The following is a 24,111-nucleotide window of genomic DNA, read 5'->3' as shown; positions in this document are numbered from 1 at the left end:
TTGTGAAAATGCCGAAGGCTAAAATATGCTTTACTTTTGAGTCATAATTTTGGTTTTCGTCTATAAGATAAAATCCTTCCAAGTGAGCTAATAATGCCAGATAGGCAGTTTCATTTGTAAATAAGAAGATGCAATCAGAAAAACATTAGATAACAGTTTTCAGAGGCAACAAGTAATAGAAATCATATTGTTAAAAATAAAAAACTAAGGAATATCTTGCTTCTGTTGTAATTATTTGAGGAAGTCTAGAGCTAGACTATTTAGTAAATTGTAAAGAATCGTTAGTAATACTGTTTTGAGAAAAATAATAGAAAACATAATTTACTCACTTTAGGAATATCTGTATAGGGAAGGAAGAGACATAAGACAGATACACATGGAATTGCAAGCTTCTTCCTGCATCAGCTTGAAAACCAAAGCTATGTTCTGAGGTCAATATTTTATGTTTTACTCTAATGTTGTTTTCTTACCCTTTGAATTGATGGTGCTAGCTAGAGATAAGCTGATTGGGATGAATAACTTATTGGCTCAGAGTGCTGAATCTAGGACGAGCCCTCATAGAGCAAACAACTCTCCATAGCCAAACATTAGCAATGAGCCTCATCACCTTCATCCAGTGAAAACTCAGATAACTCTTGCTTTCTGAATTATGTCATCTTCATAAGAACCCAGGGAGGCCCTACCTCCACTTTACTGATAAAGAGGCTTAGTAGTTTGCTAAAGATGCTTGCTGTCCCTTAGTTATCTCATATTGTTACAGTATTTCACCTTGTTATCTGATACATTGTATATATGCATATTTGGTTATTTGAAATTGGATAGGGAAGGGGGGAAAACAAGATGAGTGGTGGGGGGTCGGGGAGGGAAATTGGGACCAAGACATGAGAAAGGGTATCAATGTATGCAAAGTATTGCACCTTTTATCCGGTGAATATAATGTAACCCTTCTATTAATTACAATAAAATATATGAAAAAAATAACAAAGAGGGTTAGATTAGGATGCTTGGCCTAGAATCTATCTCAACACAACTCTAGGGATTCTAATCTTGATTGTATTTCAAAGCATTGCCTCTGTAATTGAAACATTTATCACTTACCTTAATAATTCTTTTGAAAGTCTTGATTTGATTATAATAACATATTTTTTTAAAAAAACTCTTTGCCCCAAAGTAATATACAAATGTTCCTAGTCATTAGGATTATTTGAAGCTGAATACTTTTATTTCATGATTAGTCTTTTATGCTACTATTGAAAATGCACATGTTGCAAAAATAATTTGGCCAGTCTCTTCAGAAACTCAGTAGTTACAGTGCCCAGTGATTTTTAATTCATCATAACATACTTATTGAGATTAAGGCCTGGGACTTTTGGTTTAATACAGGACAGCCTTCATGCAAGACTACTGAATGAAAAAAAATAATCTTTGGGTTTAAATAAGGTTTTATTTGCTGCCTGTCCAAGGTTATTAAACTTAGTTCCTGTGCTTAAGTTGAGAAAAAGCTTATGTAAACACTTGGGAATAATTTTGTTATGCTTAAAGTTGGAAGCTGGCTTGTGTCAACCATTTTACTTGTAGCTCTAGCACCACAAACACACTTAGAAAAGTGCTAAATTAATCCTCCATACACATACTGGTTAATCTAGATGATTACATGCATCCTTGTTGCTACTATACATAACTGGAGAGAGAATGAAAAAACTCCTGTGATAACGTAGTTGGATAAAGAGTGTAATTTTATCCTCCCCATAGGAAGATAAAAGACTCTGCTCAACTTAGGTACTCCTCTTTAAAAATATTTGCATACACATACAGGATTGTTAAGTATTTGGTTACATCCTCATCATGATAGCTAAAAATGTTCTACAGTGTTCTTTGAAATATATATCTGCAGCTCAAGCTTTATGTTTACCTAAAAAATAGAATTCTGGAGTCCAAGTGTTAGCAAATTTATATTCTTCTCAGATCCAAGACTATTTTTTGATGACTGATATATGGATTTCAAAATAATGAATTCACCTAAGATAATTATTAATATCAAGTGGAGGGAGATATTGTCAACATACAAACTGAACACAAGTTGAATTGTGATTTGGGGTTATGAAGAATTTATATTAAGTATATACAATTATATATGACTGTCCACAGACTGGGAGTAGGTATGACAATATCTGTTATAGATTTTTGTATAAGGAAGAGCATATATTTCCTCACAAAGCACAGCAATCATCTCAGTAGCTGAAGGGAAAATAGAAGCATTAGTTCTAGTAATCATTGAATATGGATAAAGACAATCAGAGCCAGTGTAAGAGATTCGTTCACAAGATTTTTTTTTCTCCAGTTCTGGGCTTGAGCTCAGGGCCTGAGCTTTCTCAAGGTCAGAGCTCTACCACTTGAGCCTCAGCATCATTTCTGGCCCCACACAAGATTTTTTTATGCTCACAAGTAAGTAAGTCTGAAAATACACGTTTTGGTGAAATAGAATTTCCAACTTTCAAAAATGTGAGCGTTTCATAAACATAGTGTTTGATATTTTCTGTGTCATGCTTTTGTAAAATACAATCATGAATGTCACTTATAAAGCAAAAATGTAGTTATTTCCAAAGTGTTATGTATGAATACAAATATATTAAAATTGATTTGTGGGCCAGGAGTTTGGCCTAGTGCTAGTGTGCTTGTCTAGCATGCATGAAGACCTGGGTTCAATTCTTCAGTACCACAAGCATAGAAAACAGCTAGAAGTGGTGCTGTGGCTTAAGTGGTAGAGGTCTAGCCTTGAGAAAGTCCAAGGAGAGTGCTCAGGCCCTGAGCTCAAGCCCAGGACTGGCAAAAAAAAAATTGATTTGCATAAACCTCTCTATAAAAATCATATGTAAAGAAAGATGAATATTTTAAATAAACATTAAGAGAAAGTAGCAGCGTAATAAAAACAAACATGAAAATGAGACTGGAAAGCATTAAAATAATAAAGTACTCACATATATACCATTGCATGCACAGCAAGTTCTTCACATCCATGAATTTTAACAAGGGTGGACAAAAGTATTAAAAGAAACATTTCAGGAAGTTTCAAAAGTGAAAAGTTTGAAAGAGTTGAATTTGTTGTACAGAGCAATATAGAGTTTATACAAATGAAGGGATGTATAGGGAATTCCTCCTGTAGCCACAGACACTGAACACATCCTTAGTCCTTACCCATGTTTTGTGGCAGTTCAATTCAAATGTCTTCTGAGGCTTATGTAGTTAAACCTTTGATCACTGAGCCTGAATTAAAACATATACAACCTTTTTCTTCTTGTAACAACTGCTGTACATAACATTTCCATTGGGCTAGGATTTCTACATGAGATTTCCAAAGACAGCTTAAAATACACAGGAGCTGACTTAGGACATAGAGCAATATTAAGCTCTACATACAGGGACCTTTACCTCTGTGGATTTTACTATTTATGGGAGTACGGGGAACCCTCTTTTCCTCGTGAATGAAAATCATGTCTGGTCTTCCACATCAGAAGTTGAATTTATTTAACTTCTTGGAGCCTCACACAAAATTAGTAATGGAAATTCTTGCCAAAACAATGCCATACTGTCTTAAAAGATGTACTAGGGCTATTTCACTTGAAAGAATTTAGAGTAAGGCAGAACACAGTACCTTTTTGCTCAATGAATTTATGCGTTCCTCCAGTCTATGTACAATTGTTGGACAGCACATGCCCAACAAATGCTGCTGGCATGCACGGGACAGTAACAGAAGAAACAAATAAATAATCAAGGAAACCTGCAAGCCCCTCAGGCTAGTGTGGTCCTTCCTGACCACAGAACCATTAGCCACTGCTCATGAAGTTGTGGTGCTCAGATTCTCAGCATCCAAGCTCTAATATTTTGTTTGATGACGAAGATGGCATTTAGACTGAAAAATCAGAGAATGCTTGTGTAATACTTATTTAGATTACTGAACAAATCAATATGAATTTGTTGAGTCTTCCCAAAGATAAGATATCCATCCGCAATTCATAATTTGCCTTTCTACATCTAGACAACAGTAGAGTCTTTCATGGGTATTTAACAATTTCATAGTATTATGCCTCTTTTTTTTTTTTACCACTCAGAGAAGGTACATTAAATAAATAGACTTTTTTGGGGTCATGGGGCTTGAACTCTGTGTCTGGGAGCTGTTCCTGAGCTTTTCAGCTCAAGGATACTGCCCTAGCCCTGGGCCTGGGCATTATCCCTGAGCTCTTTAGCTCAAGACTACCACCCTACCCTTGAGCCACAGCCCCACTTCCTGTTTTCTACTGATTAATTGGAGATAAAGAGTCTCATGTTCTTTAGTGCCCTGGCTGGTTTTGAGCCTTGATCCTCAGATCTCAGCCTCCTGAGTAGTTAGGATTACAGGCATGAGCCACTGGGCCCAGCAATAAATAGACTTCTATGGTCCTTTCTTTCTTGAGTTATTAGACTTGCATTTCATTTTTAAAAAATTCATGGCATTTCAGTGTCTACAGAATGACCATGACTCAGCTCTATGATATTGACAGAACAAGTTCCTAGATCAACTATTTTCACAATAAATGAGTCCTAAGAGACTTTGTACAAAATGCTTTCAATACATCTACATCACACCTACATCTACTATTAGATACAGATATTAGGACCCAAAGTTCTTTTCTCTCATTGTCTTTACTGAAAAATATTCCCTGGGCATTTATTATTGTGCTAGACTATTTTTACTCATAATCTCAGCCCTCCTTTTGTGATTCATAGACAGCCACCAGCAATATCATCTGTATAACACAAGGATGCTTCTGAAAATTCCCCAACCTTATTGCACAGATAAGCATATCCAGGTGGTTATCATGAGGTACCTTGTCCCAGGTCACAGATGGAAGCAGGATCGGGCTCCTTGTAGCCATATCAAATTGTTCCACTCCATTTTTAAATGTAATACCAGCTATCAACAGCAGTTTCATGAAGATGATTTTCTATCATGTAGGTAACCTATTTCTAATTTGAAGAATTGTAAGAGAAATACACTTGAATTCAAAATGGGTATAAGTGGGCATAAGTTTTGAAAATAAGAGTCCTCCTTCCCTTTACTACAAGTATTTACACATGTCTCTATATAGACAAATACATCCACCAATCTACTAAAGATCATTTAAAAATACATTGTATTTTTACAGGTAAGAAAGTAAACAAACATGGGCACATTCTATAGATTCTAGAAAATGAACTGATTGAAAGCTGTTTTAAAATGCAAATTCCTTTGCCTTGAATGACAAGACTGAATTTCTATCTGTGAGAACATGAACTGTAGAACTTATAAATCCTGGATACTTTGTGCCACACACAAAAAGTTGAGAATTAGATGTTTAAGGCTTGTATTCATCTAAATCAAAATTAATGCAGAGAATTCTTGCTATTTCTGCTTGAGAAAAGAAATATTTGTTCCTTTGATTGTTATATATTTAGTTGTATAGTATTTTAAAAATCCCTACACTACCATGTTGGAGAAATCTCCAAATGATTCAATGAATCTCAAAGTATTTGACATTAAGTCTTATTCCATTCCCCTCTATCTTTTAAGAATTTAATTGGAAAAAGTTTATCTTTATATCCTCACCGAATAGCATCTTTATTAATCAAACAGCTTTTTAGTCATCAGTCATTAGTCTTGGCTAATATTGTGGTTTTCTCCTAAGAATATCCTTTGCCTAATAAACTGCTAATATGCATAGGAATATCTACTATGACACCGGGAAATGAAGAATGTTATTAGCATTGCAAGTTGCTTATAAAAGGAACTATATTCATGGTATCACATTCACAGGGAATTATTAATGCCACAACAATGTACAGGATAGTAAGTATTGTAAATTCACATTATTGTTATTAATGGTTTGTAGTTTTATTATTTCTGTTGATTTTTTCACAATTCTCTTCTTCTAAGGATGTGAAAAGAGAGGTTTGCTGAAAGTCATCAGATATCCATTCGCATTTATTGGCATATTACATGCAGTGTGGGCTTTTTTCATTTATTTTTCTGCTGGGCTACACCTAAAAATAGTGAAGTCACAGTTTATGCTTATATGTTTATAAGCAGTCTACAGTAAAAAGACAGGTAGGTCAGGGATGAGGTCAGCACAGTTTTAGAACCTTTTTGCTAGGATAAGCATCTGTGCGAGGGAGCCCACAGGGAGAGATACCTAATCAATTTGTATCCTACATGGATTTTTAGAGATGGAACTATCTGTGTGGGCAAAAGCAGAAGGCTAGGAGGAGGAGCTAACCTGGGACAGAAAGTGGGAAATTAGAGATAGGAAATTTCAGGTTGCAAGAGCCATTTGTGCAGAGGCTCAGTGGACAAAGGAATAATTCTGGAGTAGTTGAAACATTTGGATAGTTCTGATTATCTGAATGTAGGGACGGGAGAAAACAGGTTGGATTATTCAGGATTTTGATATCGTTTTGAGCAATTTGAACTTCAATCCCTTGATGATGTCATGACACTGCAAATACTATATGTGCATTTTAGAACAATCCAGGTGTGAATGGGCTGGGAGAAAGAGTTGGGAAAGAGTTGAGTCGAAAGCAGTCTGGCAAGTTGTTGGGCTTTAAAACATGATAACAAGTCTACATGATAGATGATGGTTAGGTTACAATGCACGGTCTGGGTAGAGTTGAACAGTTGTACAGAATTGTGTCTAATATGTTGGGCAACTGAGAAACAGTATTGCCATCTGAGATAGAAGACATACTTTGACAGATTTTGTATTAAAGAAAAACTCAACTACAAGGAGCCCTTTACCAATGTATTTTTCTTCTAAATTATTATTGGACTTACTACTACCAAACCTCCTTGAGAGTGGATGGGAGATATTTAATTATATTTCTAATCATGACCATTTTCTGACGAGCTTTTTATTGAGTTCATAGAACTAAACACAGACCATTTCGAGTTCTTTCTGTGTCATACACATGAGTTTTTCTACTAAATTTCTAATTTTAGAAGCAATCTTTCCCTGCAAAGGAGACAATTGTAGCATTTTCTTTGGTTGCTATAGAAAATAGAGTTCTACTTTAAATACTTGTTGCATTAGAAATTTTACCTACAAAAAACAATAAGCAACTTGACCAGGGTTTAAAAAATAAAGTAAAAATACCTAGATTTCATAGTACACGGTATTTTAAATATGAATTTATTTACACAGCAGATAATCTGATCATTTTCTTACTTACTAAAGCTTCCAAATACTTTCTCATATATATACTGTACTTCACATAACGTATTAATGACATATAGTGTTGTTTATTATCTGTAGTAATTTGATAGATTTTTCTTCTGTTCACCAAGGATTTGCTTCTTATTGTGTATACTTGGTTATTATTATTTCAGAGCCAAGTTAAGTACCTGGTGCTATGAAAATTTAATAGAATAGATCTTGAGTTTTATTATTTATTTGACTTCATTTTAAAGCTTAGAGCATACTTACATATATAATAGCAACTAAATGTCATTTAAGAGTTTTATTTTTGAATAACATTGAGTGTCAATTAAAGGTGAGAAAAAACTTGAGTCACTTTTACAAAAAAATCCATGTAAAATATGGTATATTCAAGAGAGAATCAAATAGTGTAATTCCTTAGAAAGGCAAGGTCAAAATTCAGCAGAATCAGACACCATGAATCTGGAATTCCAAATGGTTAGGATAGGATTAAGGGGACAGGAATGGACAAATGAAAAGGAGAAGAGGAGGAGTGAGGGAAGTGATTGGTAGGGGAGGGATGGGTGAGAGTGTTGAAAAGGGTAGCATTGACCAAGATGTATTGTATTCATAAACTTCCCTGTTAAATGGCAACTGCTTAAAGATAATTAATTTTTTTTCCTTTTTTATTGTAATTAATAAAAGGGTTACATGATATTTGCCAGATAGAAGGTGCATTAATTCACATATATTGATACCCTTTCACATATCTTGGTCCCCATTACCCTTCCCTTCACTCCCCGCCACCGTCTTGGTTTTCCCCCCTTCTCTATCCAATTTCAAATAACCAAATACAAATAAATCCAATATTTCAGATAACAAAGTGAGATACTGTAACAATATGAGATAACCAAGGTAGAGCAAAAGAGATGAGAGATAACATAGTACATTAAGGACAACAATCATTCATTATATGGCTTTTGTTTCAATATCCTGGAGGTCCTTTCAATTAGCTTCATACTATATGGCCTTATGTATCAAGGTTTTGCTCTATTGCAGATCTCTGCTAGTAGAGCCCAAGGTTTCTACTGATTATGACAAATGAGGGGAACCATTGAGCCTAATTTCCTTTGAGTCTGGCTTACTGCACTTAATATGATTTTTTGTAAGACTTTCCATTTCCTAACAAATGGGGCGATGTCGTTTTTTTCTGACAGCAGCATAGAATTCCATTGTGAATACCCAGAAATTTATTTTTGTTTTCCTGATGCTGGATATTTTTCCACCTTACAAAAGAGGCCATTTTACCCCCAATTCCCAATCTCCTCAAATTTACACTTCAACATAGGATGCCTTCACTCTGTCCCTGAAATGACCTAATTTTTGCCTGTGCTGGTCAACTAGCTCGTTTAGTCTTGATCTACCCTGGCTGCTCAGAAACCATTTCATTTTTGAATGTTTCTCCATTTGTCTGTTTATTTTTCCTCTGTTTCCTCATGAGTGGGCCTCATTTCTCACAAAACAAATTTCACAATTTCGTAGCAAATTTGGTCACTCTCTAACAGCCACTTCTGTATTCATGATTTTAAACCTGGACAAATGATGTCAGAAGCTTAGAACAGAGAAACGTTGACTCTTTCCAAAAAAAACTGGCCATTCTTTGCCTTCCTCAAAAGTCATGCACAACCTAATGACAAGGATATGTTCTGAGAGGTAGAATTTTGTCATGTTTTTTTAAATACAAACTAAGACAGCCATGACTTCACCAGGTAAAATGATCTTCAATATGATTGTAGGATAGTCTGTCCATCCATCATTGACTAAAAATATCATTAGGCAGTATGTAATGGTACCATTCAGGCACTCAGCCACCAAAAGTTCTTTACAAAATCCAGCCAGATCAATGTCTATGTATGGGCATTCTAAACCTGAACTTCCTTTGTTCATATCCCAGACTTGTTGGCAAGATGTTTGAAACTTTTCTGAATATTTTTTTCTCATTATAAAATTAAGATCAAAATAGTTATAGCATGTAAAGTTCATGTATGGATTCATTTTTATAAATATGTAGAATAATGACTAATGGCATGTGCAAATTAATATTGATAATTTTCATCCTTCCTGTCTCTTCTTCCTGTTCAATATATATTTATATATATATGTTCAATATGATCAGTATTTCCGTTTCGTTAATTGTGTATCCTATTCATCTGTTACATCTATTGCTGTCCATGTTCTCTTACCTCTTTTTTTTTTGCCAGTCCTGGGGCTTGAACTCAGAGTCTGAGCACTGTCGTTAGGCTTTCTCATAGCTAGAACTCTACCACTTGAATCAGAGCACCATTTCTGGCTTTTTCTATATATGTTTTACCGAGGAATGGAACCCAGGTCTTTGTGCATGCGAGGCAAGCATTCTACCACTAGGCAAAACTTCCAGCTCTCTTACCTCTTTTTGTAATTCCTAATTTATTCACCACAAGGTAATTAAAAATTAATCTATCAATATTACATAATCTAGTTTTGAAAAGAGAATTCTAAAACCATTTGGAAAAGTTAAATGTATGTATATTCTGTTAAGGTAAATTTTCCCCAAGATTGAACATACAGAAACAAACAAACCAGTGTGCTTTTAAATTCACTCTTGCTATTTGTAAACCTGCTGTGACTTGACTGCCCTAATGGCTGGCTTATCAACTAATCAACACTCAGTGTAACAAAACTAACATTTTGGTACTTATTATTTTTGTAGCACTGGGAAAGTCACATACCACTTCTGGACTATTTTCTTCTTTGAAATTACTACACTGGATTACAAATTTTCTCCATGGTAACTATGATTTCCATAGACTTCAGAAAAATTTAACATATGACACACCAAGAGGAATGTGTCATGAAAAAAATTTCAGGCAGAAGGATATTAAACTGATAACCTTGGTTTCCCAGCGTGATATTTAGTTCAATGAGACAGGTTGGTAGACAGGATTTTTATGGAAGGCAGCTCTTTAACTGTAATTCTGAAATATTTCCCCTTTTTTAGCATGCATTTGCATCTATTTCAAACAACAAAATCCTTTTCTCCACAAGGCAGAAAAAAATTAGCTTAAGGTGGTTATCACATTAATGTTTTGACCTTGAGCCTAAGAAGGATTTCTTTCTTAGGAAATGGACTCCATATCATTTAAGATGATATTACATTTTAAAAATGACAAGTTCTAACATTTTATTGTCACTTTCCTCCTGATTATTTGATGGAAATTTTTAAAGGTAAAATATTTTAAATCAAATTTGATTCATCGTTCCCCTTAAAGTAGCAAGTCTTTTAAATGTAGCATTTAAAACTCCTGAATACATAAAGTCCCTTCTGATTAATATCTGGGAAGCTTTTGTGTAAGAAAATCAGCTGCAAAAATGATTTGGGAGACTTGGGAAAAAGATTTCATATGAAAGTTTCAGTGTTTATATCAATGTTGAATTATTTATGAGTCAGCCACATTAATGCCAAATCTTAACTGAGAATGACCCAATAATTTTGGGTCACATGCCTTATTTGCTGAACGTTATATTTTTTTTTAATGAAAGACAGACATATTATGATTTAAGGAGTGGAGTAGGAAAGCCATCCCAATTCTACCATAGATTCTGAAAGTTGTGCTTTTTAGTGCAATATTAAATAATCTATTTTGAATTAACATTATCCTTCCTATGAGAACTTTCTCCTACCAAGGGCTTTGTGCATTTTGTAGTGTGTCCTTTAGAGAAGAGTTGCTATGAACTCAGGACTTACTTAGTTATCTGAGGGGTCTTTAGTAGCAGACACATTCACAGATTCACATTTTGATCCCGAAGGGTAATGTGTCAAATTTCAAAGATCATGGGAAATGAAAGCCAAGCAAGCCCAAGTGGGTGTGACAAATCCCTGTACCATAGACTGGATTCTGCCATGCACAAAACGTAAGTTCTAATATTTCTAAACATTTTAGGTTTCACGGGACTTGGCTGAGTCTATATGGACTAATGGTGTTGATGTTTCAGGGAAACAAACAACTGTGAAAATAAATAGAAAATAAAGGCCCAGATTATCCTGACACATTCATCAGCTCATCACATGAAAAGCTCAGTGAACAGCTGACTCAATCTGTTTCACCATAGGACATAGACCATTATTTTCAATGAACGAATCATTAACGTGTAACTATTATAAGAAACAGTGTGGTTAATTAATTGGTTCAATATATCCTACAGATTCCATTTAGTTTGCTCTTCAATTCCAAGTTATGTACCGATAGGTAAAATTAATTTAAATGTGAGCTGAAAATAAGGAGTTTAACACCCCCATGCAATTCTAGGGTGAACAGTTAGGGTGAAGATGCATTCGTGTGTAGGTGGAAAAGGTTCTCCTAGCTTTTAATGTCACCAAGAATGCTGTAATTTGTGGGTGTGATGGTTGTCCCTCTCAGTCTTATCTTAGTACCTATGATTGCAACGCCTCCCCTTCTGTGATTCATCAAGACCATTTCTATTTCCTGCTTTGCAGTTTTCCCATTACTTTTTTTTTATGTTTTCCTGTGATCATTTTCTAAAAGTTTTATTTAGAAATAAAATTAGGGTTCTTTTCCTGGTTACAAAGGACGAGTCTTGAATGCATGCTAAGATTTGCCATCCTAAACATTTGGAAGGAATAACGCTTTGAGTTGTGTATATATATATTGAATTTGAATAGGCTGTGCTGAATGTATTTGGTGGTCATTCAAGGGGTCAGCAGGCCCATTGTGAAGTTTACCCATTACTTTTAAGGATGAAACAAAACCTTACTTTTTAAGAATCATAGCATAATTTGCTGAAGGGGTGCCCTTGTTGCTGAGTTCTACACTATGAAATCATAGTTAGCAAACCATGAGAATTTCAGTGACAATTTTCCAAGGACCTTAAAGGAAGCTAAAGGACCACAAAAAAAGATAAACTAAAAAAAGGCACTGAAGAGGAAATTAATAGTAAAACTGAAAAAGTCTATGTTGTATATGTTCTCAGTCAGGTTGTTGGAAGCTAGTCAATTAAGGCAAATGCAAATTTTCAAATCATATAGTTCTTCAGAAGTTTGACATTTTAAAGCTGTAGTTCAAAATGTTCTTCCTTTTTAATTGCTAATTATTTCTTAAGATGTGCCTACAACCGGTTAACAAACTCAGACAAGACTAGGTATTAACATTAGATTTAGAGGAAAGGTCTTTTACTGAGCACTTACTAAGTATTATCATTTTTCTAGTTAGAATTCAGGAATAATGAAAAATGAAGTTCTGAACCTCCCAAGCAGTTGCAGAATACATGTAGAGAGTTATGACATCAATTTCCTATTTAGTTGTGTACAATTATATAAACTATAAAGCACTGCAATTACAAGTGAGGCTAATAGAGGAAGAGAATACAATTAATTTAAGGATGCTATCATTGATGTTTGACTACATACATAAATTTTATTGCAACACACAACATATTTTGCAAAGTAGTTTTTGTTCATTGGTATAGGCCTGGTACTAGTATATATAAGAAAAAACAGTCAGTTCACAAGGTTCAGAGATAAAATCTTGATTTACAGTCTTTACTAGTTAGAGATTTCTTAGTTATTGCATTTGCTGATTTCACGGTATGAACTTTTAAGGCATAAAAATTGAGCAAACAAAAATGGAAAATTTCCAATGTGGATGAAGAGAGTAGAGTCAGACATCTATTCAAGATAACTTTACTTTATGCAATGTTCATCTGCCACACATTCTTTTAGAGTGATTTATATTTCATATCTATTATACAGGTAAATCTGTTTTATTAACATTGTAAGCCTAGGTCATTTACTGGCACATTTTTTCAGGCAATACTGTTTCTGTGTGCATATGTGCAATAAATATTTTCAAAATCTGTGGCTTAGTAGCCTTATTCTTGCATTCCAATAAAGCAAAACGTTATGTTGAATTAAGCACGATAGTCATAAATCTGCTGATAACCTAAAAGAATCTGCCAGGGAAGACTTTGGAACGGTGATAAAAGGGAAACACATTTGTGGCTAGTGATCTGTCTCATCTAAATAAAGATTCTTGAATTTTGAAATCAGGGCCACACATACACAGTGTATACTCTGTGATATCAGCTTTAAATGTAGTCTATGTAACAAAAAAGTATTCCCTCTATATCAATTAACATTGTCTTTTCACTTCACTAGGGAAAGGTGGAAGACAGATATGGAAGGATAGTGAATTGTGATGGTGGTACAAGGTCTCCATACTGATGACATTACAAGCTCCTTAAAGTCATACACAAAACAGTGATCTGCAAGAGTTGGTAAAAATGATCAATAACTTTATTGTATTTTCCATGTTACCACACATAAGATTTGCCTTTGATTCAAGAACTGTTGTTCCAATGGCTTATAAAATCTATTTTCAGGTTTCAATTATACATTTTAAATTAAAAATCATGATTTGAAAATGAAAGTAGTGTGGTCTATACAATGAATTTTATTTTATCTTCTTTTAAAGGTATCTTGGGCCCTAAGGAAAACTGTGTGTAAATTTTGTTTATTGGCATACTGATTTAAAAACTACATAGTGTACTAAAGCCAGCAAATTTTCTGGCAGATCTCTTTATATTCAGCAAAATTGAGCAGCTCAATTGGAAACTTAATCTGACTTAAATGTTCCCTGAAATAACTATCATTATCATCACATTGATTTACATTGCATACCTATTTAAATATGCCTTTAAATTGTAGTTTCTGGAACTCTCCACAGTTTCCATTTATTCCTAGATTTTAATTTGCACAGTCATAGGAAAGTGAATTTTGTAGAGGGGCTTACTGTGCAAAATTTATAAGATACCTACCAACCAGATTTGATTTTGTTATTTCTTTTTTAAAAATTTTATTATCAGGGTGATGTATAAGAAGGGTTACAGTTACATTCATAAGGTAGTGAGTACATTACATCTTGAACATTGTTACCTCTTCCCCTATTTTTCTCCCACTTTCCCTCCTTCCACGCCCCCCCAAGTTGTAAAGTTCATTTCCAACATTTTGTCTTGTGAATATCACTGTTAGTGAATATCGCTGTTACATTGGTTCACCCTTTGGCTTTTGTCTCATCATCTTGTTTTTCTCCTTTCCTTCCCTGATTCAAATAAACAAATAGATGTATACCAGGTACAAAATACAATATAAGAGGTACCAAAGTCAGATATGGCGGCAACAGATAGATAAACCATAAAGGGGGGGATACAGAGTAAAGAAATAACTTAAAATATGGAATGCGTCATGAGTTTGAATGACATCTTTGCACGGGGGCCATGCTAGTTTTCTTTGTATCATTCCAATTTTGATATGCGTGCTGCCAAAGCAAACACTTCATTTTCTTGAAGAAAAAGGCTTTGCAATCAATTGTCATTTTTTCTACTTAAGGAGATACAAAGAAGACAAGATAATAAATATGCTAGTTTTCTTCTAAAATGAAATAGAATGGTCAATATATTGAATTATTCATTAGAACTACCACCCTCACTCATAATCCTTTCCTGGGTTAGTTTTTGTAAATGCCAACATGGGAGAAGCAGAAAGCAAAACCCGTCACTAGGGGTCAGCAGACACCAGAAATGTTGGGTACCATTATGAAGGAGCCAGAAGATAAAGGACCTGGCAGGTGTACTATACTTCCTTAACATTGCCTTAAATTTGCAAGTAAATATAGGAAAGAGTACAATACAGCTAAATGTGAGGCTAGCTAGGACTTCAAAGAACCTCAAAAGCCCAGAATGGAAATGGAGAAGGGGATGAAAAAAAAAAAAAAAGAAAACCCAGGCTGCTGTTAACAATAAAAAGTGACAGGGGAGATGAGTGATTGCCATGTAGAAATGGCAATTCTCTTCATTCTGAGACTTCCCCCACAAATCCATAAAGTCTTTCTCTAATTCAGAGGCTCGTGATCAGTGCATAGTTTTCAGATGGGAGCCATCAGCATCTGCTAGGAATCTGTCAGTAACCCAGACCCTGGGCACATTCCCGAACTCCCACACCAGAAACTATTTTGTAAGTCAGTGGGTGCCATTGATCTATGCTGATGAGACCCTTCAGGATTCTGTAGAGAATTCAGTGTCGAGAATCCATACTCTAACCTAGTGTTGAAATGGTGTGAATTTGATCAGGAGCAGCAAGTTTCTGATCTCCTAGGAAATCTTCTGATCGTATCTTTTTTACTGTTTAATTTTATTTACTTTGTTGAGTGTCTGCCTCTTGGGTTTTCAGCTACATTTTTACTATTATTGTTATTGTGTATTTATGGCTATGAATGAGTTTACTGCTCAGCAGAAAAATAGGCTAGCCCTAATGGGATTATCACCAAAGTACCAGTAACTCCCATGTGAAGTATACTTAATGGCTTGGCCCTTGAGGACACAAGTTGCTAACCAAGGTCAAGATGTCACAGGAGGATATGATTCTAGAATACAGCTAAACTCCTGTGGAAGAAATCTTCCCAGTTAACATCGTTTCAAAGGAAGGAAGGAAAATGAGCAATGCCTAGGATGCAAGCTAAGCTCCCCTAGACTCTGTGCCATATGATGTGGGTGTAAGAACGTGCTGGAGCTCTCCGTGGATCATGTACGTAATTCTAGCCCATCTTTTTAAAAAATCTCACTTCATCCAACAAATACTTGGAGAATCATGTTCATTTGCTGAGTGATCTAATCTCTGTGCTCACAGGATGGCCTAAAATCATCTCTAACAGATGTGAGCCATCTCGCTATTTAGAAACAGATCAAGACAAGAATTTATCAGCCACATCCGCAGCTGTAGCACCAGAAACTTCACACTGAGTACTCAGTACACAGGATGTACTTGATAAATTGTAGGGAGGCACAATTTAACTCTAAAAACAGTGTTCAAATGTATTTAAATGTTGTTCATAGCTGCTAAGATAAAAAAAATAAGTGATCCATTAAAATGAATGTTTAACCAAACTGTGTTCCTTTTTGTACATCTAGGTATAGACATAATGAAATATTTGGTGTCTCTATACAAAAGCTTGGCCACTCATGATAATAGTACAGTATAGTATAATATAATAGTATAGTATAATATAATAAATCAGACATCAAAAGACATATACAATGATTCTTTTTACCTGTGAAACATATTAACAGCAAACTCAAATAAATGTAGAAATTAGGGATAAGGTAAAAATAGAAGATAAGATGATTCCTAGTCAAAGGGTATGAATTTTCAGTTATAAGCTGAACAAATTCTGGGGCTCTAATATTTAATATGGGCATTACAGTCAGTGATAATATGCTAAGTATCTAAAATTTGTTCAGAGTCAATTTTAAGTGTTCTTACACAAAAGTTAGCCCTATGAAATAATGGATACCTTTAGTAGTCTAATCAGGTCACTAAATAAATGATATATAGTATATACAATTTATGTATACTATATTATAAAATATATATGACAAAACATTCCCTTGAACATCTTAAATATACTGATTTGTCAATTATACCATACTGAATAAGGGGAAGATAAAAAAGAGTCAAAATATAAATGCATAGAAGTATATAAAAGAGAATTCTATCATTTGGAGAATGCTACTTTAAAATATGATACCTTGATAGAGTAAATACTTTGAGGTTAGCAAATGCACAGAAGACTCCCTGGTCTTCCCTGAAGCATCGTATGTCTCTCATATGAGAGCTACCTTCTGTAAGCCCACAGAAAAAGAGTAGATTGGTTTGTCTCTAAACATAGGAGAATCCAAAGTTTCATTTTATAGATTATTATTTGTTTTTGAGCTAGGCTTTCACTATGATCAAACACAGCCTTCTTATTCCCTCTTCCTGCCTCTGCCTCCTCAGTGCTTAATTTTCCTAATCAACTCTTTCATATATTCGGATCACACTGCAATGGGATTATAAGAAAGCATTCCAAATGAATATTTGCTTTTTCTTTTTTCCATATATATTTTTTATTGTAATTAGTAAAAGGGTTACATGATATTTGCCAGATAGAAGGTGCATTAATTCACATACAGTGATACCCTTTCACATGTCTTGGTACCCGTTTCCCTCCCCCCCCCCACACCCCCCACCCATCTTGGCTTTCCCCCCTTCCCTATCAAATTTCAAATATCCAAATACAAATAAATTCAATATATCAGATAACAAAATGAGATACTATACCAATATGAGATAACCAAGGGACAGCAAAGGAGATGAAAGACAACATAGTACATTAAGGACAACAATCATTCATTGTATGGCTTTTGTTTCAGTATCCTGGAGGTCCTTTCAATTAGCTTCACATTATATGTCCTTATGTATCAAGATTTTGCTCTATTGCAAATCTCTGCTAGTAGAGCCCAAGGTTTCTACTGATTATGACGAATGAGGGAAACCATTGAGCCTAAGTTCCTTTGAGTCTGGCTTACTTCACTTAATATGATTTTTTCTAAGTCTTTCCATTTCCTAACAAATGGGGCGATGTCATTCTTTCTGACAGCAGCATAGAATTCCATTGTATACAAATACCACAACTTGTTGATCCACTCATCAACTGAGGGATATCTAGGTTGGTTCCATATCTTTGCTATGGTGAATAGTGCTGCAATGAACATTGTTGTGCTAGTGGGTTTAGTATGTCCTTGTTTCTGGATGGTTGGGTAAATGCCAAGTAGTTTTCCATATATTTTTATTGTAATTAATAAAAGGGTTACATTATAGCCATTAGATAGAAGGTGCATTACCTCACAAACATTATACCCTTTCTCATGTCTTGGTCCCCATTTCCCTCCTCCTACCCCCGCCCCCACCTTGTTTTGCCCCTTCCCTATCCTGTTTCAAATAATTGAATACACATATATACAGAATATCATAAAACAAGGTAAAATATTGTGTGGGCTGTGTTGGGAGTAGGGGGGAGTCCCTCTGGTAGGCCAGATTTGCTCTTTCTTATGAGCAATTGTATATTTTCTAAGAGTGGGCATTTATTCAAATCTCCTTTCCTGAAGATATCATTGTGCTTTCCATTTGGTTTCTTGTGTTCCATGTAAGACTGCATTGCTGGCATGTATGCAGAAAGGAAAAGGCAAGGGCATTGTCATAACTCTCTGTTCCCTGATAGTCTGATGACCTCTAGAAAGGGCTGTTTTCCAGAGGCTACTTGAAACTGATAATTTTGTCTTATTCATCTTCATTTCTCCAGCTCCTTAGAAGAGTTTGTCTGACACATAATGAATTGTCAATGAATATGAGGTGAAAAATGTCTGGATACACAAATTTCAGAATGGTACTGTCATACATTGCTATTAGTATTTCACAGTAGGCAAAGATTGTTAGGAAGAAAGATAAGAAGATCCTAAAATATCCGATCTATTTGTGGTCTAGCTCAGGCAAAATCATTCAGGTTTCATGATAGTATTCTTCAGTGTTTTCCTTTCTTTTATTATTTTGTGTGACGTTAACTTAAAATGAATGTGCTAGTCTATCTTGTTATGTATAAAAAATACATTTAAGGGGCCGGGAGTTTGGCCTAATGGTTAGAGTGCATGCCTAGCATGCACAAAAACCTGGGTTTGATTCCTTGTACCACATACATAGAAAAAGCCGGAAGTGGTGCTGAGGCTCAAGTGATAGAGCTCTAGTCTTGAAAATGTCCGAGGACAGGGCTTAGGCCCTGAGCTCAAGCCCAGTACTAGCAAAAGAAATATACATTTAAGCCAGGTACAGTGGTTCACATCTGTACTCCTAGCTATTCAGGGGGCTGAGATCTGAGGATCCAGTTCAAAACCACCCCAGGCACTAGAGACTGTGAGACTCTTATCTCCAATTAACCACTAGAAAACTGGAAGTGGTGTTGAGGCTCAAGGAGTAGGGCAGTAGCCTTGAACTGAAGAGTTCCTCAACAGTGCTCAGGCCCAGAGTTCAAGCCCCAGGACCATTACCACCACCAACAAAACAATAATAAAATAATAAACAGACACATTTAAGAGTTCCATCCAATAAAAATTACTGATTCATAAATATAAAGTGATCACCCTAGAGAAATTCAATTGTGCTGAGATTATACATTTGAAACTTATATCTGCAATACTTAGAACAGGGTCTGTCATGTGGAAAGGGCACAGAAACTCTTGGGTAACAACTGAGTAAATGTAAGTGTGTAAGTCAAGGAAATTTGGAAGATGCATAGCCATGTGGTGAATTTCACACTATTATGGGATTCTGAGGACCTGCTTTCAGTAGAGATTGGTTAATAAATGAGTAATCATTTCATGAAACACAAATCCATTTAATGATGGCTAAAAATTTTTAAATTGTTTAAATATTTCCAAGTATACTATTCTAGTTCATTTCGTGCCAAGAGTCTCTTTAAATTTGAAATTGGATAGGGAAGGGGGAAAACAAGATGGGGGGTGGGAGGGAGCGTAATGGGGACCAAGACATGTGAAAGGGTATCAATGTATGTGAATTAATGCACCTTCTATCTGGCAAATATCATGTAACCCTTTTATTAATTACAATAAAAAATATAAAAAATAACATCAAGAATATGTCAGGAAATGTTCCTAAAATAAAACAACAAAAACCAGTAAAGAAACCCATGAGGTTCATTGTACTTTAGTGTTCACTGGCATTTTCTCACTTAGTTCTCTCCAGTAAATAAAGGCAAAATGCCCTCTTGTTTAACTCTTCTTTTTTTTTGTGGACATTAACATAGTCTCCCCTTCACATCTTTGCCACTGCTTATCTAATGCTCCCATTTAGTCCCCTGAAATGGAGTCTAAACATTACAGATTTATTCTTTCAAGCTTGCTCTACCAGCTTCTTCCACCTGTTCATTTGATGGAGAAGGCCACAGGAAGTGAATTCACTGCCTTGACTTTTTCCTCAGAATTTGTACTCTCTCAAACAGATAGGAAGATTCCACAAACATAAAGGCAAATAATTCTCCCTTTAGAGGCAGGGAGTTATGGAGGCATGTTTTATCCTGATAGAACTCTCAGAAACTCTTGAAGAGCCGGTCTGAATACAAATAGCAAGAGTCTCCTTTGGTTGACTACAAAGTGCTTGGTTGTGAACCATTTCTTGTTTCTTAACATAAGATGGAATTGAGAAAAGTCAAGCACCATTTAGAAAATCGGCAGACATGTAAGTCGATGAGATGTGGCAAACTGAACTTTGCTCATTCTGTATCTTTCCTCTGGCCATTTCTTATGGCTTTCCATGTTTAAAGCCAAATAGGAAGTGAAGTGGTGGAATAGCCCATCATTTTCTGCATGAAGCAAACAAGTGTTCTACAACTTCAGCCATGTCCCCCAGCTTTTTGTTCAGAAGTTGAGAAATAGGGTGTCATTAACTTTGCTTGCCTGGCCTTAAATTCATCAGTAACTTATGTTGTAAGTGTTTGTTATCATGCTCAGTTTGGATAGTTGGCAGTTATAATCATCTTACTCTGATGTTCTGACTTTGGCTCTGAGAGATTAAGAATTAACAATAACTCACAAATTTCCTTCCTTCTACTTCTTCACTTTCCCTCCCTTTCTCTTCCTTTTCTCTTCCCTTTCTTTACCTTGCTTCTGTTTTATTTGATCTCTTCTTTTTGTGCTTGTACCAGTGTTTGAACTCAGGACTCTGTATCTCACTCAGCTTTTTCAATCATGTCTGGTACTATATCACTAGAGTCACACCTCCAGTCCATTTTTTTTCACTGGTTAATGGTAGTTAGAGTCCTCCATATTATTATGAATGAACTGGCTTGGGACTGCCATCCTTGAGAACTCAGCCTCCTGAGTAGCTCAAATTGCAAGCATGATCTGGTCAATTCCTGCCATGCCTTTGGAGTGTGTGTGTGTGTGTGTGTGTGTGTGTGTGTGTGTGTGTAATAAACAATTTTATTTATGTGTGCCTCAGTCAAATAAAATGTCTTGAAAAGTCATTTGTATTAGGTCTTCTCAGGAAAAATGGCCCCTTGGCCCTTTGTTTTTCCTTAGTGCACACATGGCCCTCTGGGGATGTCCCCACAGAGCATCTGTAACTTAGGTATCTGGCAAACCTGGAAGCGGTGGGAGGTCCCCCAGGCTCTGAGGTCACTTCCTCTGAGGTGACATCCTTATCCTAGTCACACCTCTTTTGGACCATGAAAGGTTCCCAGGCTCTGCGGCCACTTCCACATCCTCTGAAGCCATAAGTCCTCCCTGCCCTCTTCCTCTATATCCTTGACCCAAGAAATAAGTCCTTCTCTGCACACCCACATGTGGTGCAATCCTGCAGTGTTTTTGCTTTTCTCTCTCAATAAACTCTCTTCTGCCTGAACTGTGTGGAAACTCTTACATCTGATGCTGGAACCGGGTGAACATCAGGCCTGTGCAGATGACACAGAGTGTGGGTGAGAATAAGCCGTCCATCCATATCCTCTAGAAGGATAACTTCTTGTCTGGTCACCTTGTCCTCCAATGTGGGACATGCTATCCTTTCAACAAGCAGCAACTCCCAGTGGCAACATGATCCCAGCAAGGAGAGACATCCTAAAACCCCAGAACCAAGCTTATCCTGGTGACTAGAGTCCATCCAAGAAGCATTTGGAGAAAGCTGCACATATAAGAGGGGCATTAGTTTCTGAATGGAGTAGCTCTATGCTTGCCTTTTCAAAGCTAACTAGAGCAGGGAGGTCAAAAGAAAATAGCTAATAAGCATTCCTATCTAACCAGACCTGTCTTTCTTCTAACTGGACAGGCACTTTTTTGCCTGTGTTACCTGCTATTTCTACTTGTAGTGATACTTGGGATAGTTTACCCTGGCCCCTTCCTGAGTCTCTCATCCATATTCTACAGTCCAGACATCCATTTTTAAAATAAAGGTTCAAGGCCTCTGACAGGGCCCTTACCCATTCCAATCCTGCACCAGGTTCTTATTGTTTATGGTTAAGTGGACTACAGTGCTCTCCCCTACCCAGCTGGTTACTTCCATCAGAAGAAGTCAGGAACATGATCCACTAACTCCAAGACTATCTGGAACTAACCAAGTAATCTAGTAGGCTTTTTTTTCCCATGCTGCATGGATAGCTGCCCTTCCCTGTGCCATTTGTAACCTATATATGTATTTTTTAGCCCCTATCTTGTAAGAGTTCTTTCAGATTTCATCCAAGGACACATATGTGTATTCACAGTCCAAGAACTATTACTGCTGCCTTCTCTCTGATCAGATGACCTATCTGCCTTCTACCTCTAAGATTAACTCCCTTTGTCAGCAGGAAGTAGCAAGAGAGAGCCAGAAGCCCTTTAAAACTATCAAAAGTCTGGAATGGTAGGTCTATCCAGCGGTAATAGCCCCCTCTCCCTACTCTTCATAAAGAAGAACAAAAAGTAGACTTGCTAAGATATCATCTGCCCTAAACCAGTAATCACCTGCAGTCACCTGACTGCCATCATCTGATTGTGAGCCAGCAAAGGACCACAGACTCTGAGGTCACTTTCTGAACTGCCTAGATCTCACCCCCTTCAGTGAGAGGTTCTGAAGGCTGAGATTACTTCTGCATCCACTTTGCTCACACCTCCTCCCATCATCCCCTACATTATCTCTCCACAAGTTTTTGTTCTCTTCACACTCACATCTGGTGTAGGCTGGCAGTTTTTCTTCCCTCTCAATAAATTATATGGTGGTGGTCTCTCAGCAACCCTTATAGGTTGTTTGTGAATTGCTTTTACAAACAAAGTAAAATTCAATTCTAATTTTAAATAAGACAGTGGAGTAAATGAGTCTTTTAAGTATTTGGAGGAAGTAGAATATGGGTGCTAAACAAACCTAAAATATCTCTCCTAAGGAAGCTACTAATAATAGCTGTCACTTCACTCTGCATTTGGCAATTGCTCAATTACCTGTGTTTCAGGTATTTTTATCTTTCAACTTTATGACTTTTATGATGATTATTTTTGTACTGTTTGCTCCTTTCAGTTTATCAATACTATTAAAAAAACCCTGATATCACAATAAATAATGTGACACAATAGCTGAGGTTAAGAAAATAATTTTCACTGCAATAAAGCACCCCTATTCCCCCCTTCCCCAGAAAAGCATTCTGGGAAGATGACATTTTCAGTACTTAATGGAGCACTGGCTTAGACAACTCCTATTAATGTTAATGGGAGCTAATCTGTTAGAGCATAAACACCTTCTAACATATTACATTTAAAACTCAGCATGATCTGAAAAACAGCTATTTTACTCAGTTAGCAGGATGGATGCTTTTGGAGTGAAGAGAAAACCTGCTGTTGAGTTCACAATTCCTCCAGGTATAAAGACAAGAAATTATTTTAAATGTTATTTGTATCCATAACCCACTACTGTGCTTTAGCTATAATTTGCAACAACATGTCAGTTAAGTAATAACAGATGAAACTGTAACAGTGTTAATCAACACACAAACACCACGGGCAAAGACTGAAGATCCTGCATTCCTGGGCAGTTAGGTATAGAGAAAAAGAGGCTCTTTCTGTATCTCTTCTTCCTTTTCTTCTCACCTCCCATTTAACTTTTCCACATATCTCACCTGTATCCTCCGTGGTAAATGGCCAATTCACATAAAATCATCCTGACTGATCTATGGAGCAGAAAGGGATATTCTATTAAATCTGATCATAGCTTGTAGGTCCCCTTAAAAATGGTCCAGTTGCTAATTTCCATCATGGCTCAATTATAACATGGTTTAAATATGCCTTCCCCCGAATTTCTCTGTCTAAAGTTGATGTGATGCTTCTGCTTCTGGTTTGAAAGGGTCAGCCTTCATTTCTCTGGTTTCTGACATCTTAATGGATGTGGGGTCAGTTTTCATTCAGACACCAATCTTGTTAAGATTCAATTCCTACAATAGCGTGCTTCTTTTGA

At 36.1% G+C, this 24,111-nt stretch overlaps 1 protein-coding gene, 1 long non-coding RNA gene and 1 other non-coding gene across 4 annotated transcripts in view; 1 reads left to right on the top strand and 2 right to left on the bottom strand.

The window, feature by feature from the left end:
- Window positions 1-24,111, bottom strand: part of Kcnd2 (potassium voltage-gated channel subfamily D member 2) — a 479,662-nt gene that overhangs the window by 162,174 nt on the left and 293,377 nt on the right. The gene's annotated exons all lie outside the window — the stretch shown is intronic.
- LOC150063494 (U6 spliceosomal RNA) lies at window positions 14,485-14,591 on the bottom strand. The gene has a single exon (XR_016535759.1). It is a non-coding gene; the product is annotated as a U6 spliceosomal RNA (small nuclear RNA).
- Window positions 15,712-24,111, top strand: part of LOC150063493 (uncharacterized) — a 29,739-nt gene continuing 21,339 nt past the window's right edge. Inside the window, exon 1 of the long non-coding RNA XR_016535436.1 lies at window positions 15,712-15,840. This is a non-coding gene — a long non-coding RNA (uncharacterized LOC150063493). The remainder of the gene's footprint in view (window positions 15,841-24,111) is intronic.

The sequence above is a fragment of the Megascapheus bottae genome, chromosome 5 (genome assembly GCF_031878675.1).
Source record: "Megascapheus bottae isolate mThoBot1 chromosome 5, mThoBot2.hap1, whole genome shotgun sequence".
NCBI classification, from domain to species: Eukaryota; Metazoa; Chordata; class Mammalia; order Rodentia; family Geomyidae; genus Megascapheus; species Megascapheus bottae.
This window is presented reverse-complemented; position numbering and strand designations above follow the sequence as displayed.